General features: G+C 50.5%; 19 non-coding genes across 19 annotated transcripts; 10 read left to right on the top strand and 9 right to left on the bottom strand.

Moving 5' to 3' along the window:
• The first annotated feature begins 571 nt into the window (after window positions 1–571).
• On the top strand, window positions 572–644 carry TRNAA-AGC (transfer RNA alanine (anticodon AGC)). The gene has a single exon. It is a non-coding gene; the product is annotated as a tRNA-Ala (tRNA).
• A 600-nt stretch (window positions 645–1,244) lies between these two features.
• TRNAR-CCU (transfer RNA arginine (anticodon CCU)) lies at window positions 1,245–1,317 on the bottom strand. The gene has a single exon. It is a non-coding gene; the product is annotated as a tRNA-Arg (tRNA).
• Window positions 1,318–2,011: 694 nt separating this feature from the next.
• TRNAA-AGC (transfer RNA alanine (anticodon AGC)) lies at window positions 2,012–2,084 on the top strand. The gene has a single exon. It is a non-coding gene; the product is annotated as a tRNA-Ala (tRNA).
• A 600-nt stretch (window positions 2,085–2,684) lies between these two features.
• Window positions 2,685–2,757, bottom strand: TRNAR-CCU (transfer RNA arginine (anticodon CCU)). Its single transcript has one exon. It is a non-coding gene; the product is annotated as a tRNA-Arg (tRNA).
• A 694-nt stretch (window positions 2,758–3,451) lies between these two features.
• TRNAA-AGC (transfer RNA alanine (anticodon AGC)) lies at window positions 3,452–3,524 on the top strand. The gene has a single exon. It is a non-coding gene; the product is annotated as a tRNA-Ala (tRNA).
• A 599-nt stretch (window positions 3,525–4,123) lies between these two features.
• Window positions 4,124–4,196, bottom strand: TRNAR-CCU (transfer RNA arginine (anticodon CCU)). Its single transcript has one exon. It is a non-coding gene; the product is annotated as a tRNA-Arg (tRNA).
• Window positions 4,197–4,890: 694 nt separating this feature from the next.
• TRNAA-AGC (transfer RNA alanine (anticodon AGC)) lies at window positions 4,891–4,963 on the top strand. Its single transcript has one exon. It is a non-coding gene; the product is annotated as a tRNA-Ala (tRNA).
• Window positions 4,964–5,563: 600 nt separating this feature from the next.
• Window positions 5,564–5,636, bottom strand: TRNAR-CCU (transfer RNA arginine (anticodon CCU)). The gene has a single exon. It is a non-coding gene; the product is annotated as a tRNA-Arg (tRNA).
• A 694-nt stretch (window positions 5,637–6,330) lies between these two features.
• On the top strand, window positions 6,331–6,403 carry TRNAA-AGC (transfer RNA alanine (anticodon AGC)). Its single transcript has one exon. It is a non-coding gene; the product is annotated as a tRNA-Ala (tRNA).
• A 600-nt stretch (window positions 6,404–7,003) lies between these two features.
• TRNAR-CCU (transfer RNA arginine (anticodon CCU)) lies at window positions 7,004–7,076 on the bottom strand. The gene has a single exon. It is a non-coding gene; the product is annotated as a tRNA-Arg (tRNA).
• A 694-nt stretch (window positions 7,077–7,770) lies between these two features.
• TRNAA-AGC (transfer RNA alanine (anticodon AGC)) lies at window positions 7,771–7,843 on the top strand. The gene has a single exon. It is a non-coding gene; the product is annotated as a tRNA-Ala (tRNA).
• Window positions 7,844–8,442: 599 nt separating this feature from the next.
• TRNAR-CCU (transfer RNA arginine (anticodon CCU)) lies at window positions 8,443–8,515 on the bottom strand. The gene has a single exon. It is a non-coding gene; the product is annotated as a tRNA-Arg (tRNA).
• A 694-nt stretch (window positions 8,516–9,209) lies between these two features.
• TRNAA-AGC (transfer RNA alanine (anticodon AGC)) lies at window positions 9,210–9,282 on the top strand. Its single transcript has one exon. It is a non-coding gene; the product is annotated as a tRNA-Ala (tRNA).
• A 600-nt stretch (window positions 9,283–9,882) lies between these two features.
• Window positions 9,883–9,955, bottom strand: TRNAR-CCU (transfer RNA arginine (anticodon CCU)). The gene has a single exon. It is a non-coding gene; the product is annotated as a tRNA-Arg (tRNA).
• Window positions 9,956–10,649: 694 nt separating this feature from the next.
• On the top strand, window positions 10,650–10,722 carry TRNAA-AGC (transfer RNA alanine (anticodon AGC)). Its single transcript has one exon. It is a non-coding gene; the product is annotated as a tRNA-Ala (tRNA).
• A 581-nt stretch (window positions 10,723–11,303) lies between these two features.
• Window positions 11,304–11,376, bottom strand: TRNAR-CCU (transfer RNA arginine (anticodon CCU)). Its single transcript has one exon. It is a non-coding gene; the product is annotated as a tRNA-Arg (tRNA).
• Window positions 11,377–12,070: 694 nt separating this feature from the next.
• On the top strand, window positions 12,071–12,143 carry TRNAA-AGC (transfer RNA alanine (anticodon AGC)). Its single transcript has one exon. It is a non-coding gene; the product is annotated as a tRNA-Ala (tRNA).
• Window positions 12,144–13,322: 1,179 nt separating this feature from the next.
• Window positions 13,323–13,395, bottom strand: TRNAR-CCU (transfer RNA arginine (anticodon CCU)). Its single transcript has one exon. It is a non-coding gene; the product is annotated as a tRNA-Arg (tRNA).
• A 694-nt stretch (window positions 13,396–14,089) lies between these two features.
• Window positions 14,090–14,162, top strand: TRNAA-AGC (transfer RNA alanine (anticodon AGC)). Its single transcript has one exon. It is a non-coding gene; the product is annotated as a tRNA-Ala (tRNA).
• The last annotated feature ends 223 nt before the right edge of the window (window positions 14,163–14,385 follow it).

The following is a 14,385-nucleotide window of genomic DNA, read 5'->3' as shown; positions in this document are numbered from 1 at the left end:
CAAGAGGCACCTGCTTGCACTCGGCTGGACACTTCCGCTTTATGGGACACACGATGGAAAGTGGACTCAATTCCCAGACCTAACTCTTACCTGTTTGGTATTCTGACGCTCGATTGTAAAATATGGCCAGCTGGTAAAAATGACAAAGGGCACTCCAGCGCTGGTCCTTTGGCTGCAGGCGGCGTGTCAGCGGCCTAAAACAGCAAGAAATAGCGAGAGAAATAAAGTGAGAAGCAAGCACCTTTTCAATTGGGCTCTCGGGTCTATGGGACTGGCGTGCAGCCTCTTGATCACAAGCGCAGGTCCAGCGTGAAAGGGCGTGGGAGTGGAGTCACTCTGCTATTAATACCTGGTTGGCCAATCCTCGTTGCAATGGATGGCCATCTGCAGCTTTACTTGTAGCTCCACTGAAGGTATTTTGTTTTGGGCAAAGGGGTGAGATTGTGATTTCCTCTGCGGCAGATGAAGAGAAAGGGCTTTATGCACTACAGGTCCCTGGACAGCCAAGCAAGTGTGAGCCGGAGACTGTGCTTCAGCTCTGAAGCAGTGTATCGAGAGCCTTCGAGGAGGAGGGGAATTAGCTCAGATGGTAGAGCGCTCGCTTAGCATGCGAGAGGTAGCGGGATCGATGCCCGCATTCTCCAGCAAGACGCTTTTTCTTCATTTTCACTATTTTATTCAAAACTCGCCAATCGTCGCAAATAAAGTCATGTGCTCGCTTCTGTTTTTTTTACTATCATCCTAAAAGTCTTCCGTCCACTTTCTGCTATCCCAAAGAGTCATCCGCGCGTGGGCCGGCAACAGGCGTGATACTGTGCAACAGGCGCATTGCATGGCATTGGTGACATATTCAGGAAATTCCACTTTGATGCCACCCAGGGCTGTTAACCTTTTATTTCATTTCAATACGATGCTTCGAATAATTGGTTCAAAGTGCGCAGCCTTTGCTCTTTTATTTCGTTTTCATCGGAGCAGGTCGGAGCTGGCAGAAGAGTGAGCCCTGTCTGCAGGAGCTCTGATTCCAGAAAGCATATTTTCCCTGTCTTTCTTACCACTCATCTGTGTCTCTTCGCTGACATGAGGCGTTGCTACACTCTGCAGTCTCCCGGCATTTAAAGTCTGCTACCAGCAGAGCACGTTCTGGACTTCACAGCGCCCAGCAAAGTACTAGCCTGCGCCCACCCCCTACTACCGCAAAAACCTTTTGCATGCTTTGGCAGAAGTGTGAACAAAATGCCACGAACCACCCCAGATGGGACTCGAACCCACAATCCCTGGCTTAGGAGGCCAGTGCCTTATCCATTAGGCCACTGGGGCCACTCGACAGAGAAGGGGAAAGTTCTTTCTTTTCCTCTTCTCTCACTGGAGTCACGGGTACTGGCCCACTGAAAAGGGCAAGTTGGCTCACGTCCAAAGCTGCAGTGTCCCAGCACACGCGGGCAAAAGGCACCTGCTTGCACTCGGCTGGACACTTCCGCTTTATGGGACACACGATGGAAAGTGGACTCAATTCCCAGACCTAACTCTTACCTGTTTGGTATTCTGACGCTCGATTGTAAAATATGGCCAGCTGGTAAAAATGACAAAGGGCACTCCAGCGCTGGTCCTTTGGCTGCAGGCGGCGTGTCAGCGGCCTAAAACAGCAAGAAATAGCGAGAGAAATAAAGTGAGAAGCAAGCACCTTTTCAATTGGGCTCTCGGGTCTATGGGACTGGCGTGCAGCCTCTTGATCACAAGCGCAGGTCCAGCGTGAAAGGGCGTGGCAGTGGAGTCACTCTGCTATTAATACCTGGTTGGCCAATCCTCGTTGCAATGGATGGCCATCTGCAGCTTTACTTGTAGCTCCACTGAAGGTATTTTGTTTTGGGCAAAGGGGTGAGATTGTGATTTCCTCTGCCGCAGATGAAGAGAAAGGGCTTTATGCACTACAGGTCCCTGGACAGCCAAGCAAGTGTGAGCCGGAGATTGTGCTTCAGCTCTGAAGCAGTGTATCGAGAGCCTTCGAGGAGGAGGGGAATTAGCTCAGATGGTAGAGCGCTCGCTTAGCATGCGAGAGGTAGCGGGATCGATGCCCGCATTCTCCAGCAAGACGCTTTTTCTTCATTTTCACTATTTTATTCAAAACTCGCCAATCGTCGCAAATAAAGTCATGTGCTCGCTTCTGTTTTTTTTACTATCATCCTAAAAGTCTTCCGTCCACTTTCTGCTATCCCAAAGAGTCACCCGCGCGAGGGCCGGCAACAGGCATGATACTGTGCAACAGGCGCATTGCATGGCATTGGTGACATATTCAGGAAATTCCACTTTGATGCCACCCAGGGCTGTTAACCTTTTATTTCATTTCAATACGATGCTTCGAATAATTGGTTCAAAGTGCGCAGCCTTTGCTCTTTTATTTCGTTTTCATCGGAGCAGGTCGGAGCTGGCAGAAGAGTGAGCCCTGTCTGCAGGAGCTCTGATTCCAGAAAGCATATTTTCCCTGTCTTTCTTACCACTCATCTGTGTCTCTTCGCTGACATGAGGCGTTGCTACACTCTGCAGTCTCCCGGCATTTAAAGTCTGCTACCAGCAGAGCACGTTCTGGACTTCACAGCGCCCAGCAAAGTACTAGCCTGCGCCCACCCCCTACTACCGCAAAAACCTTTTGCATGCTTTGGCAGAAGTGTGAACAAAATGCCACGAACCACCCCAGATGGGACTCGAACCCACAATCCCTGGCTTAGGAGGCCAGTGCCTTATCCATTAGGCCACTGGGGCCACTCGACAGAGAAGGGGAAAGTTCTTTCTTTTCCTCTTCTCTCACTGGAGTCACGGGTACTGGCCCACTGAAAAGGGCAAGTTGGCTCACGTCCAAAGCTGCAGTGTCCCAGCACACGCGGGCAAAAGGCACCTGCTTGCACTCGGCTGGACACTTCCGCTTTATGGGACACACGATGGAAAGTGGACTCAATTCCCAGACCTAACTCTTACCTGTTTGGTATTCTGACGCTCGATTGTAAAATATGGCCAGCTGGTAAAAATGACAAAGGGCACTCCAGCGCTGGTCCTTTGGCTGCAGGCGGCGTGTCAGCGGCCTAAAACAGCAAGAAATAGCGAGAGAAATAAAGAGAGAAATAAGCACCTTTTCAATTGGGCTCTCGGGTCTATGGGACTGGCGTGCAGCCTCTTGATCACAAGCGCAGGTCCAGCGTGAAAGGGCGTGGCAGTGGAGTCACTCTGCTATTAATACCTGGTTGGCCAATCCTCGTTGCAATGGATGGCCATCTGCAGCTTTACTTGTAGCTCCACTGAAGGTATTTTGTTTTGGGCAAAGGGGTGAGATTGTGATTTCCTCTGCGGCAGATGAAGAGAAAGGGCTTTATGCACTACAGGTCCCTGGACAGCCAAGCAAGTGTGAGCCGGAGACTGTGCTTCAGCTCTGAAGCAGTGTATCGAGAGCCTTCGAGGAGGAGGGGAATTAGCTCAGATGGTAGAGCGCTCGCTTAGCATGCGAGAGGTAGCGGGATCGATGCCCGCATTCTCCAGCAAGACGCTTTTTCTTCATTTTCACTATTTTATTCAAAACTCGCCAATCGTCGCAAATAAAGTCATGTGCTCGCTTCTGTTTTTTTTACTATCATCCTAAAAGTCTTCCGTCCACTTTCTGCTATCCCAAAGAGTCACCCGCGCGAGGGCCGGCAACAGGCGTGATACTGTGCAACAGGCGCATTGCATGGCATTGGTGACATATTCAGGAAATTCCACTTTGATGCCACCCAGGGCTGTTAACCTTTTATTTCATTTCAATACGATGCTTAGAATAATTGGTTCAAAGTGCGCAGCCTTTGCTCTTTTATTTCGTTTTCATCGGAGCAGGTCGGAGCTGGCAGAAGAGTGAGCCCTGTCTGCAGGAGCTCTGATTCCAGAAAGCATATTTTCCCTGTCTTTCTTACCACTCATCTGTGTCTCTTCGCTGACATGAGGGGTTGCTACACTCTGCAGTCTCCCGCATTTAAAGTCTGCTACCAGCAGAGCACGTTCTGGACTTCACAGCGCCCAGCAAAGTACTAGCCTGCGCCCACCCCCTACTACCGCAAAAACCTTTTGCATGCTTTGGCAGAAGTGTGAACAAAATGCCACGAACCACCCCAGATGGGACTCGAACCCACAATCCCTGGCTTAGGAGGCCAGTGCCTTATCCATTAGGCCACTGGGGCAACTCGACAGAGAAAGGGAAAGTTCTTTCTTTTCCTCTTCTCTCACTGGAGTCACGGGTACTGGCCCACTGAAAAGGGCAAGTTGGCTCACGTCCAAAGCTGCAGTGTCCCAGCACACGCGGGCAAAAGGCACCTGCTTGCACTCGGCTGGACACTTCCGCTTTATGGGACACACGATGGAAAGTGGACTCAATTCCCAGACCTAACTCTTACCTGTTTGGTATTCTGACGCTCGATTGTAAAATATGGCCAGCTGGTAAAAATGACAAAGGGCACTCCAGCGCTGGTCCTTTGGCTGCAGGCGGCGTGTCAGCGGCCTAAAACAGCAAGAAATAGCGAGAGAAATAAAGTGAGAAGCAAGCACCTTTTCAATTGGGCTCTCGGGTCTATGGGACTGGCGTGCAGCCTCTTGATCACAAGCGCAGGTCCAGCGTGAAAGGGCGTGGCAGTGGAGTCACTCTGCTATTAATACCTGGTTGGCCAATCCTCGTTGCAATGGATGGCCATCTGCAGCTTTACTTGTAGCTCCACTGAAGGTATTTTGTTTTGGGCAAAGGGGTGAGATTGTGAATTCCTCTGCGGCAGATGAAGAGAAAGGGCTTTATGCACTACAGGTCCCTGGACAGCCAAGCAAGTGTGAGCCGGAGACTGTGCTTCAGCTCTGAAGCAGTGTATCGAGAGCCTTCGAGGAGGAGGGGAATTAGCTCAGATGGTAGAGCGCTCGCTTAGCATGCGAGAGGTAGCGGGATCGATGCCCGCATTCTCCAGCAAGACGCTTTTTCTTCATTTTCACTATTTTATTCAAAACTCGCCAATCGTCGCAAATAAAGTCATGTGCTCGCTTCTGTTTTTTTTACTATCATCCTAAAAGTCTTCCGTCCACTTTCTGCTATCCCAAAGAGTCATCCGCGCGAGGGCCGGCAACAGGCGTGATACTGTGCAACAGGCGCATTGCATGGCATTGGTGACATATTCAGGAAATTCCACTTTGATGCCACCCAGGGCTGTTAACCTTTTATTTCATTTCAATACGATGCTTCGAATAATTGGTTCAAAGTGCGCAGCCTTTGCTCTTTTATTTCGTTTTCATCGGAGCAGGTCGGAGCTGGCAGAAGAGTGAGCCCTGTCTGCAGGAGCTCTGATTCCAGAAAGCATATTTTCCCTGTCTTTCTTACCACTCATCTGTGTCTCTTCGCTGACATGAGGGGTTGCTACACTCTGCAGTCTCCCGGCATTTAAAGTCTGCTACCAGCAGAGCACGTTCTGGACTTCACAGCGCCCAGCAAAGTACTAGCCTGCGCCCACCCCCTACTACCGCAAAAACCTTTTGCATGCTTTGGCAGAAGTGTGAACAAAATGCCACGAACCACCCCAGATGGGACTCGAACCCACAATCCCTGGCTTAGGAGGCCAGTGCCTTATCCATTAGGCCACTGGGGCCACTCGACAGAGAAGGGGAAAGTTCTTTCTTTTCCTCTTCTCTCACTGGAGTCACGGGTACTGGCCCACTGAAAAGGGCAAGTTGGCTCACGTCCAAAGCTGCAGTGTCCCAGCACACGCGGGCAAAAGGCACCTGCTTGCACTCGGCTGGACACTTCCGCTTTATGGGACACACGATGGAAAGTGGACTCAATTCCCAGACCTAACTCTTACCTGTTTGGTATTCTGACGCTCGATTGTAAAATATGGCCAGCTGGTAAAAATGACAAAGGGCACTCCAGCGCTGGTCCTTTGGCTGCAGGCGGCGTGTCAGCGGCCTAAAACAGCAAGAAATAGCGAGAGAAATAAAGTGAGAAGCAAGCACCTTTTCAATTGGGCTCTCGGGTCTATGGGACTGGCGTGCAGCCTCTTGATCACAAGCGCAGGTCCAGCGTGAAAGGGCGTGGCAGTGGAGTCACTCTGCTATTAATACCTGGTTGGCCAATCCTCGTTGCAATGGATGGCCATCTGCAGCTTTACTTGTAGCTCCACTGAAGGTATTTTGTTTTGGGCAAAGGGGTGAGATTGTGATTTCCTCTGCGGCAGATGAAGAGAAAGGGCTTTATGCACTACAGGTCCCTGGACAGCCAAGCAAGTGTGAGCCGGAGACTGTGCTTCAGCTCTGAAGCAGTGTATCGAGAGCCTTCGAGGAGGAGGGGAATTAGCTCAGATGGTAGAGCGCTCGCTTAGCATGCGAGAGGTAGCGGGATCGATGCCCGCATTCTCCAGCAAGACGCTTTTACTTCATTTTCACTATTTTATTCAAAACTCGCCAATCGTCGCAAATAAAGTCATGTGCTCGCTTCTGTTTTTTTTACTATCATCCTAAAAGTCTTCCGTCCACTTTCTGCTATCCCAAAGAGTCATCCGCGCGAGGGCCGGCAACAGGCGTGATACTGTGCAACAGGCGCATTGCATGGCATTGGTGACATATTCAGGAAATTCCACTTTGATGCCACCCAGGGCTGTTAACCTTTTATTTCATTTCAATACGATGCTTCGAATAATTGGTTCAAAGTGCGCAGCCTTTGCTCTTTTATTTCGTTTTCATCGGAGCAGGTCGGAGCTGGCAGAAGAGTGAGCCCTGTCTGCAGGAGCTCTGATTCCAGAAAGCATATTTTCCCTGTCTTTCTTACCACTCATCTGTGTCTCTTCGCTGACATGAGGCGTTGCTACACTCTGCAGTCTCCCGGCATTTAAAGTCTGCTACCAGCAGAGCACGTTCTGGACTTCACAGCGCCCAGCAAAGTACTAGCCTGCGCCCACCCCCTACTACCGCAAAAACCTTTTGCATGCTTTGGCAGAAGTGTGAACAAAATGCCACGAACCACCCCAGATGGGACTCGAACCCACAATCCCTGGCTTAGGAGGCCAGTGCCTTATCCATTAGGCCACTGGGGCCACTCGACAGAGAAGGGGAAAGTTCTTTCTTTTCCTCTTCTCTCACTGGAGTCACGGGTACTGGCTAACTGAAAAGGGCAAGTTGGCTCACGTCCAAAGCTGCAGTGTCCCAGCACACGCGGGCAAAAGGCACCTGCTTGCACTCGGCTGGACACTTCCGCTTTATGGGACACACGATGGAAAGTGGACTCAATTCCCAGACCTAACTCTTACCTGTTTGGTATTCTGACGCTCGATTGTAAAATATGGCCAGCTGGTAAAAATGACAAAGGGCACTCCAGCGCTGGTCCTTTGGCTGCAGGCGGCGTGTCAGCGGCCTAAAACAGCAAGAAATAGCGAGAGAAATAAAGTGAGAAGCAAGCACCTTTTCAATTGGGCTCTCGGGTCTATGGGACTGGCGTGCAGCCTCTTGATCACAAGCGCAGGTCCAGCGTGAAAGGGCGTGGCAGTGGAGTCACTCTGCTATTAATACCTGGTTGGCCAATCCTCGTTGCAATGGATGGCCATCTGCAGCTTTACTTGTAGCTCCACTGAAGGTATTTTGTTTTGGGCAAAGGGGTGAGATTGTGATTTCCTCTGCGGCAGATGAAGAGAAAGGGCTTTATGCACTACAGGTCCCTGGACAGCCAAGCAAGTGTGAGCCGGAGACTGTGCTTCAGCTCTGAAGCAGTGTATCGAGAGCCTTCGAGGAGGAGGGGAATTAGCTCAGATGGTAGAGCGCTCGCTTAGCATGCGAGAGGTAGCGGGATCGATGCCCGCATTCTCCAGCAAGACGCTTTTTCTTCATTTTCACTATTTTATTCAAAACTCGCCAATCGTCGCAAATAAAGTCATGTGCTCGCTTCTGTTTTTTTTACTATCATCCTAAAAGTCTTCCGTCCACTTTCTGCTATCCCAAAGAGTCACCCGCGCGAGGGCCGGCAACAGGCGTGATACTGTGCAACAGGCGCATTGCATGGCATTGGTGACATATTCAGGAAATTCCACTTTGATGCCACCCAGGGCTGTTAACCTTTTATTTCATTTCAATACGATGCTTCGAATAATTGGTTCAAAGTGCGCAGCCTTTGCTCTTTTATTTCGTTTTCATCGGAGCAGGTCGGAGCTGGCAGAAGAGTGAGCCCTGTCTGCAGGAGCTCTGATTCCAGAAAGCATATTTTCCCTGTCTTTCTTACCACTCATCTGTGTCTCTTCGCTGACATGAGGGGTTGCTACACTCTGCAGTCTCCCGCATTTAAAGTCTGCTACCAGCAGAGCACGTTCTGGACTTCACAGCGCCCAGCAAAGTACTAGCCTGCGCCCACCCCCTACTACCGCAAAAACCTTTTGCATGCTTTGGCAGAAGTGTGAACAAAATGCCACGAACCACCCCAGATGGGACTCGAACCCACAATCCCTGGCTTAGGAGGCCAGTGCCTTATCCATTAGGCCACTGGGGCAACTCGACAGAGAAATGGAAAGTTCTTTCTTTTCCTCTTCTCTCACTGGAGTCACGGGTACTGGCCCACTGAAAAGGGCAAGTTGGCTCACGTCCAAAGCTGCAGTGTCCCAGCACACGCGGGCAAAAGGCACCTGCTTGCACTCGGCTGGACACTTCCGCTTTATGGGACACACGATGGAAAGTGGACTCAATTCCCAGACCTAACTCTTACCTGTTTGGTATTCTGACGCTCGATTGTAAAATATGGCCAGCTGGTAAAAATGACAAAGGGCACTCCAGCGCTGGTCCTTTGGCTGCAGGCGGCGTGTCAGCGGCCTAAAACAGCAAGAAATAGCGAGAGAAATAAAGTGAGAAGCAAGCACCTTTTCAATTGGGCTCTCGGGTCTATGGGACTGGCGTGCAGCCTCTTGATCACAAGCGCAGGTCCAGCGTGAAAGGGCGTGGCAGTGGAGTCACTCTGCTATTAATACCTGGTTGGCCAATCCTCGTTGCAATGGATGGCCATCTGCAGCTTTACTTGTAGCTCCACTGAAGGTATTTTGTTTTGGGCAAAGGGGTGAGATTGTGAATTCCTCTGCGGCAGATGAAGAGAAAGGGCTTTATGCACTACAGGTCCCTGGACAGCCAAGCAAGTGTGAGCCGGAGACTGTGCTTCAGCTCTGAAGCAGTGTATCGAGAGCCTTCGAGGAGGAGGGGAATTAGCTCAGATGGTAGAGCGCTCGCTTAGCATGCGAGAGGTAGCGGGATCGATGCCCGCATTCTCCAGCAAGACGCTTTTTCTTCATTTTCACTATTTTATTCAAAACTCGCCAATCGTCGCAAATAAAGTCATGTGCTCGCTTCTGTTTTTTTTACTATCATCCTAAAAGTCTTCCGTCCACTTTCTGCTATCCCAAAGAGTCATCCGCGCGAGGGCCGGCAACAGGCGTGATACTGTGCAACAGGCGCATTGCATGGCATTGGTGACATATTCAGGAAATTCCACTTTGATGCCACCCAGGGCTGTTAACCTTTTATTTCATTTCAATACGATGCTTCGAATAATTGGTTCAAAGTGCGCAGCCTTTGCTCTTTTATTTCGTTTTCATCGGAGCAGGTCGGAGCTGGCAGAAGAGTGAGCCCTGTCTGCAGGAGCTCTGATTCCAGAAAGCATATTTTCCCTGTCTTTCTTACCACTCATCTGTGTCTCTTCGCTGACATGAGGGGTTGCTACACTCTGCAGTCTCCCGGCATTTAAAGTCTGCTACCAGCAGAGCACGTTCTGGACTTCACAGCGCCCAGCAAAGTACTAGCCTGCGCCCACCCCCTACTACCGCAAAAACCTTTTGCATGCTTTGGCAGAAGTGTGAACAAAATGCCACGAACCACCCCAGATGGGACTCGAACCCACAATCCCTGGCTTAGGAGGCCAGTGCCTTATCCATTAGGCCACTGGGGCCACTCGACAGAGAAGGGGAAAGTTCTTTCTTTTCCTCTTCTCTCACTGGAGTCACGGGTACTGGCCCACTGAAAAGGGCAAGTTGGCTCACGTCCAAAGCTGCAGTGTCCCAGCACACGCGGGCAAAAGGCACCTGCTTGCACTCGGCTGGACACTTCCGCTTTATGGGACACACGATGGAAAGTGGACTCAATTCCCAGACCTAACTCTTACCTGTTTGGTATTCTGACGCTCGATTGTAAAATATGGCCAGCTGGTAAAAATGACAAAGGGCACTCCAGCGCTGGTCCTTTGGCTGCAGGCGGCGTGTCAGCGGCCTAAAACAGCAAGAAATAGCGAGAGAAATAAAGTGAGAAGCAAGCACCTTTTCAATTGGGCTCTCGGGTCTATGGGACTGGCGTGCAGCCTCTTGATCACAAGCGCAGGTCCAGCGTGAAAGGGCGTGGCAGTGGAGTCACTCTGCTATTAATACCTGGTTGGCCAATCCTCGTTGCAATGGATGGCCATCTGCAGCTTTACTTGTAGCTCCACTGAAGGTATTTTGTTTTGGGCAAAGGGGTGAGATTGTGATTTCCTCTGCGGCAGATGAAGAGAAAGGGCTTTATGCACTACAGGTCCCTGGACAGCCAAGCAAGTGTGAGCCGGAGACTGTGCTTCAGCTCTGAAGCAGTGTATCGAGAGCCTTCGAGGAGGAGGGGAATTAGCTCAGATGGTAGAGCGCTCGCTTAGCATGCGAGAGGTAGCGGGATCGATGCCCGCATTCTCCAGCAAGACGCTTTTACTTCATTTTCACTATTTTATTCAAAACTCGCCAATCGTCGCAAATAAAGTCATGTGCTCGCTTCTGTTTTTTTTACTATCATCCTAAAAGTCTTCCGTCCACTTTCTGCTATCCCAAAGAGTCATCCGCGCGAGGGCCGGCAACAGGCGCATTGCATGGCATTGGTGACATATTCAGGAAATTCCACTTTGATGCCACCCAGGGCTGTTAACCTTTTATTTCATTTCAATACGATGCTTCGAATAATTGGTTCAAAGTGCGCAGCCTTTGCTCTTTTATTTCGTTTTCATCGGAGCAGGTCGGAGCTGGCAGAAGAGTGAGCCCTGTCTGCAGGAGCTCTGATTCCAGAAAGCATATTTTCCCTGTCTTTCTTACCACTCATCTGTGTCTCTTCGCTGACATGAGGCGTTGCTACACTCTGCAGTCTCCCGGCATTTAAAGTCTGCTACCAGCAGAGCACGTTCTGGACTTCACAGCGCCCAGCAAAGTACTAGCCTGCGCCCACCCCCTACTACCGCAAAAACCTTTTGCATGCTTTGGCAGAAGTGTGAACAAAATGCCACGAACCACCCCAGATGGGACTCGAACCCACAATCCCTGGCTTAGGAGGCCAGTGCCTTATCCATTAGGCCACTGGGGCCACTCGACAGAGAAGGGGAAAGTTCTTTCTTTTCCTCTTCTCTCACTGGAGTCACGGGTACTGGCCCACTGAAAAGGGCAAGTTGGCTCACGTCCAAAGCTGCAGTGTCCCAGCACACGCGGGCAAAAGGCACCTGCTTGCACTCGGCTGGACACTTCCGCTTTATGGGACACACGATGGAAAGTGGACTCAATTCCCAGACCTAACTCTTACCTGTTTGGTATTCTGACGCTCGATTGTAAAATATGGCCAGCTGGTAAAAATGACAAAGGGCACTCCAGCGCTGGTCCTTTGGCTGCAGGCGGCGTGTCAGCGGCCTAAAACAGCAAGAAATAGCGAGAGAAATAAAGTGAGAAGCAAGCACCTTTTCAATTGGGCTCTCGGGTCTATGGGACTGGCGTGCAGCCTCTTGATCACAAGCGCAGGTCCAGCGTGAAAGGGCGTGGCAGTGGAGTCACTCTGCTATTAATACCTGGTTGGCCAATCCTCGTTGCAATGGATGGCCATCTGCAGCTTTACTTGTAGCTCCACTGAAGGTATTTTGTTTTGGGCAAAGGGGTGAGATTGTGATTTCCTCTGCGGCAGATGAAGAGAAAGGGCTTTATGCACTACAGGTCCCTGGACAGCCAAGCAAGTGTGAGCCGGAGACTGTGCTTCAGCTCTGAAGCAGTGTATCGAGAGCCTTCGAGGAGGAGGGGAATTAGCTCAGATGGTAGAGCGCTCGCTTAGCATGCGAGAGGTAGCGGGATCGATGCCCGCATTCTCCAGCAAGACGCTTTTTCTTCATTTTCACTATTTTATTCAAAACTCGCCAATCGTCGCAAATAAAGTCATGTGCTCGCTTCTGTTTTTTTTACTATCATCCTAAAAGTCTTCCGTCCACTTTCTGCTATCCCAAAGAGTCATCCGCGCGAGGGCCGGCAACAGGCGTGATACTGTGCAACAGGCGCATTGCATGGCATTGGTGACATATTCAGGAAATTCCACTTTGATGCCACCCAGGGCTGTTAACCTTTTATTTCATTTCAATACGATGCTTCGAATAATTGGTTCAAAGTGCGCAGCCTTTGCTCTTTTATTTCGTTTTCATCGGAGCAGGTCGGAGCTGGCAGAAGAGTGAGCCCTGTCTGCAGGAGCTCTGATTCCAGAAAGCATATTTTCCCTGTCTTTCTTACCACTCATCTGTGTCTCTTCGCTGACATGAGGCGTTGCTACACTCTGCAGTCTCCCGGCATTTAAAGTCTGCTACCAGCAGAGCACGTTCTGGACTTCACAGCGCCCAGCAAAGTACTAGCCTGCGCCCACCCCCTACTACCGCAAAAACCTTTTGCATGCTTTGGCAGAAGTGTGAACAAAATGCCACGAACCACCCCAGATGGGACTCGAACCCACAATCCCTGGCTTAGGAGGCCAGTGCCTTATCCTGTTTTTTTTACTATCATCCTAAAAGTCTTCCGTCCACTTTCTGCTATCCCAAAGAGTCATCCGCGCGAGGGCCGGCAACAGGCGTGATACTGTGCAACAGGCGCATTGCATGGCATTGGTGACATATTCAGGAAATTCCACTTTGATGCCACCCAGGGCTGTTAACCTTTTATTTCATTTCAATACGATGCTTCGAATAATTGGTTCAAAGTGCGCAGCCTTTGCTCTTTTATTTCGTTTTCATCGGAGCAGGTCGGAGCTGGCAGAAGAGTGAGCCCTGTCTGCAGGAGCTCTGATTCCAGAAAGCATATTTTCCCTGTCTTTCTTACCACTCATCTGTGTCTCTTCGCTGACATGAGGCGTTGCTACACTCTGCAGTCTCCCGGCATTTAAAGTCTGCTACCAGCAGAGCACGTTCTGGACTTCACAGCGCCCAGCAAAGTACTAGCCTGCGCCCACCCCCTACTACCGCAAAAACCTTTTGCATGCTTTGGCAGAAGTGTGAACAAAATGCCACGAACCACCCCAGATGGGACTCGAACCCACAATCCCTGGCTTAGGAGGCCAGTGCCTTATCCATTAGGCCACTGGGGCCACTCGACAGAGAAGGGGAAAGTTCTTTCTTTTCCTCTTCTCTCACTGGAGTCACGGGTACTGGCCCACTGAAAAGGGCAAGTTGGCTCACGTCCAAAGCTGCAGTGTCCCAGCACACGCGGGCAAAAGGCACCTGCTTGCACTCGGCTGGACACTTCCGCTTTATGGGACACACGATGGAAAGTGGACTCAATTCCCAGACCTAACTCTTACCTGTTTGGTATTCTGACGCTCGATTGTAAAATATGGCCAGCTGGTAAAAATGACAAAGGGCACTCCAGCGCTGGTCCTTTGGCTGCAGGCGGCGTGTCAGCGGCCTAAAACAGCAAGAAATAGCGAGAGAAATAAAGTGAGAAGCAAGCACCTTTTCAATTGGGCTCTCGGGTCTATGGGACTGGCGTGCAGCCTCTTGATCACAAGCGCAGGTCCAGCGTGAAAGGGCGTGGCAGTGGAGTCACTCTGCTATTAATACCTGGTTGGCCAATCCTCGTTGCAATGGATGGCCATCTGCAGCTTTACTTGTAGCTCCACTGAAGGTATTTTGTTTTGGGCAAAGGGGTGAGATTGTGATTTCCTCTGCCGCAGATGAAGAGAAAGGGCTTTATGCACTACAGGTCCCTGGACAGCCAAGCAAGTGTGAGCCGGAGATTGTGCTTCAGCTCTGAAGCAGTGTATCGAGAGCCTTCGAGGAGGAGGGGAATTAGCTCAGATGGTAGAGCGCTCGCTTAGCATGCGAGAGGTAGCGGGATCGATGCCCGCATTCTCCAGCAAGACGCTTTTTCTTCATTTTCACTATTTTATTCAAAACTCGCCAATCGTCGCAAATAAAGTCATGTGCTCGCTTCTGTTTTTTTTACTATCATCCTAAAAGTCTTCCGTCCACTTTCTGCTATCCCAAAGAGTCAACCGCGCGAGGGCCGGCAACAGGCGTGATACTGTGCAACAGGCGCATTGCATGGCATTGGTGACATATTCAGGAAATTCCACTTT

This window comes from Ambystoma mexicanum, chromosome 5q (assembly GCF_040938575.1).
Source record: "Ambystoma mexicanum isolate Mex_15411 chromosome 5q, UKY_AmexF1_1, whole genome shotgun sequence".
Taxonomy (NCBI): domain Eukaryota; kingdom Metazoa; phylum Chordata; class Amphibia; order Caudata; family Ambystomatidae; genus Ambystoma; species Ambystoma mexicanum.
Note: the sequence above shows the minus strand (reverse complement) of the source record. Positions and strands in the feature narration are given on the sequence as shown.